Consider the following 3,779-nt stretch of genomic DNA (forward strand, 5'->3'; position numbering starts at 1 on the left):
AAATCTTAGAATCAGCTTTTAAAGACGACCAGAACCCAGTGGATTCTCTAATTACCTTGAATGAACTACAGGAAAAAATATAAATCCTTCAACACATAAAGGCCTGTGGGGTTGATGGTATCCTCAATGAAATGATCAAATATACAGACCACTAATTCCAATTGGCTAAACTTAAACTCATTAACATCATCCTTAGCTCTGGCATCTTCCCCAATATGTGGAACCAAGGACTGATCACCCCAAACCACAAAAGGGGAGACAAATTTGACCCCAATAACTACCGTGAGATAAGCGTCAACAGCAACCTTGGGAAAATCCTCTGCATTATCATTAACAGCAGACTCGTACATTTCCTGAAAACAATGTACTGAGCAAATATCAAATTGGCTTTTTACCAAATTATCGTACGACAGACCACGTATTCACGCTGCGAAACCCTAATTGACAAACAAACAAACCAAAACAAAGACAAAGTCTTCTCATGCTTTGTTGATTTCAAAAAAGATTTTGACTCAATTTGGCATGAGTGTCTTCTATACAAATGGATGGAAAGTGGTGTTGGGGGAAAAACATAGGACATTATAAAATCCATGTACACAAACAACAAGTGCGTGGTTAAAATGGACAAAAAACGCACAGCTTAAGCCCCACCCTCTTCAACGTAAATATCAACAAATTGGCGCAGGCACTAGAACAGTCTGCAGCACCCGGCCTCACCCTACTAGAACAGTCTGCAGCACCGGCTCACCCTACTAGAACAGCTGTCAGCGCCCGGCCTCACCCTACTAGAACAGTCTGCAGCACCCGGCCTCACCCGACTAGAATCTGAAGTCAAATATCTACTGTTTGCTGATGTTATGGTGCTTCTGTCACCAACCAAGGAGGGCCTACAGCAACACCTAGATCTTCTGCACAGATTCTGTSAGACCTGGGCCCTGACAGTAAATCTCAGTGAGACCAAAATAATGGTGTTCCAAAAAAGGTCCAGTTGCCAGGACCACAAATACAAATTCCATCTCGACACTGTTGCCCTAGAGCACACAAACTATATATATACCTTGGCCAAAACATCAACGTCCCAGGTAACTTCCACAAAGCTGTGAATGATCTGAGAAACAAGGCAAGAAGGGCCTTCTCTGCCATCAAAAGGAACATACAATTCGACATACCAATTAAGATCTGGCTAAAAATACTTGAATCAGTTATAGAACCCATTGCCCTTTATGGTTGTGAGGTCTGGGGTCCGCTCACCAACCAAGAATTCACAAAATGGYACAAACATAAAATTGCAGAATTTTGGCAGGATACCTGACCACTGTGACTGACCCAAAATTAAGGAAAGCTTTGACTATGTACATATTCAGCCTTGCTATTGAGAAAGGCCACCTTAGGCTGACCTGGCTCTCAAGAGAAGACAGGATTTGTGCACACTGCCCACAAAATGAGGTGGAAACTGAGCTGCACTCACAAAATGATAGCGGCACAAAATGGTCATCTATATATATATATTCTTTTGAATGCAGACTAGCTCAAATTATCCAATGGATTACAATACGTTGCTGATTAAAAAATGGGTGTAAAAACATTTGCACCTGCCTATTTCAATTTGTCCTAATGGTTTGGCAGCCATTATGGCAACATGTGCACAGTCACAAAACTCGCAACGAGGAAGGACATTCCAGGTGATTAATAAACAATATTTAAAATGTACTTAACATTTATTTAACTAGGCAAGTCAGTTAAAAGAACAAATTCTGATTTACAATGACTGCCTACTGGGGAACAGTGGGTTAACTGCCTTGTTTAGGGGCAGAACAGCCYATTATTACCTTGTCAGCTCTGGGAGATGATCCAGCAACCTTTCGGTTACTGGCCCAACGCTCTAACCACTAGGCTACCTGCCACCCCAAAACAATGCTATGCTGGTGGGTGGTAACATTCAAATAAAACCTGATCCTGAAAAGAAATGTAGACTGAAAAGTATTAGCACGTCATCTCAGACTAAACACACACAATTGACACCAAAAATATTTAATTTACCAGTTCCGATTTCCCACATCAAGCACAAATATATGATACTTTGACTAAAACGATGACGTATTGACGTAAAATCATTGTGCAACATCATGGGTAAGCTATGAGCATCCGCTCGCGGGCCTTTAAAAGGGATCTACACTGAACAAAATTATAAACGCAACATGTAAAGTGTTGCTCCCATGTGTCATGAACGGAACTAAAAGATCCGGAAATATTCCACACGCAGAAAAAGCTTATTTCTCTAAAATTTTGTCTGCAAATTTGTTTAGATCCCTGTTGCATACTGACCACACCCCTCAAGTTACAAAATATTTGTACACATACATGTTACTCAATAATTTTATCCAAACTGCTTGCGATCGTTGTTAAAGAGCGTATGCATAGCCAGGCGCTAAAATAAAACGTGGTTCTATTTTTTGACACACTGCAAGTCACGCCTCTCCCATCTCCTCATTGGTTTTTAGGAGCATATACCCACGTGGGTGATTGAAAGCTGAACTCAGGTCCACACTCCAGTTGGTGGTGGTAATGCACCTTAAAGTTGGTTGCCAACCGCCAAAAAAGTCCACAGAAAACTGAAGGAGCGATTACTAGAAACTAAGTTTCCCCTTTAATTTGTGGATTAATTGTCGTAGTAGAGAACAAGATTTTGTGTATCTCAAAATGGGTCAAAATTCGAGAAAGATCCAGAACAAAAAAGGACCTTTGTACATTTCAGGTAGAATAAAGTAACATAGCAACCCAATGTTTATATCCCAGGACAAATTAGCTAACAACAGCAAGCTATCTAGTTAAATGTTTGTTTCGAAATGTTTGTTTTCCCAAATTAATTTAGTTGGTTTAGAGTTCATTCTGATATTTCTAGCTGCGTGTCCTGATCGGGTCTGGTGTGGATGGACAAAAAAATCWACTTGCGCACGATGGTGGGCAGACGTACACGTGTGTCCAGTGTAGTCAGCATGTTAGTGAGCATTTTTCCTTTGCCAAGATAATCCATCCACCTGACAGGTGTGGAATATCAAGAAGCTGATTAAACAGCATGATCATTACACAGGTGCACCTTGTGCTGGGGACAAAAGGCAATAAAATGTGCAGGTTGTCAGCACAATGCCACAGATGCTCAAGTTGAGGGAGTGTGCAATTGCCATGCTGACTGCAGGAATGCCACCAGAGCGGTTGCCAGAGAATTGAATGTACTCTACCATAGTCCGCCTATGTCATTTTAGAGTATTTGCAGTACGTCCAACGCCTCAACACACGTGTAACCAACACAGCCCAGGACCTCAAACCCAGCTTCTTCACCTACGGGAACATCAGAAACCAGCTGCTGAAACAGGATTATTTTTCTGTCTATAATAAAGCCCCTTTGTGGGGGGGGGGGGGGGAATTCTGATTGGATGGGCCTGGCTCTCCAGTGGGTGGGCCTATGCCTCCCAATGCTGCGCCCTGCCCAGTCATGTGAAATCCATACATTAGAGCCTAATTTATTTCAATTGACTGATTTCCTTTTTTTAAACTAACTGTGAAATCGTTGACTGTTGCGTTTATATTTTTGTTCAGTATAGCATGTGTGTACAAAGTTGATACTTTTATCATAAAGTGCACAATTATTTCACCAATAGTGGACTACCCTTTCACACAAAACGGGTCAGTCTGAGAAGAGGGTTCACTGGAAAAGGTCAAATCCTCCATCACACAGAAGACTGGTTCATTTGATCGGAGCTTGTAGTCCGGTGAATATT

The sequence above is a fragment of the Salvelinus sp. IW2-2015 genome, unplaced genomic scaffold (assembly GCF_002910315.2).
Source record: "Salvelinus sp. IW2-2015 unplaced genomic scaffold, ASM291031v2 Un_scaffold1411, whole genome shotgun sequence".
In the NCBI taxonomy this organism is placed as follows: Eukaryota; Metazoa; Chordata; class Actinopteri; order Salmoniformes; family Salmonidae; genus Salvelinus; species Salvelinus sp. IW2-2015.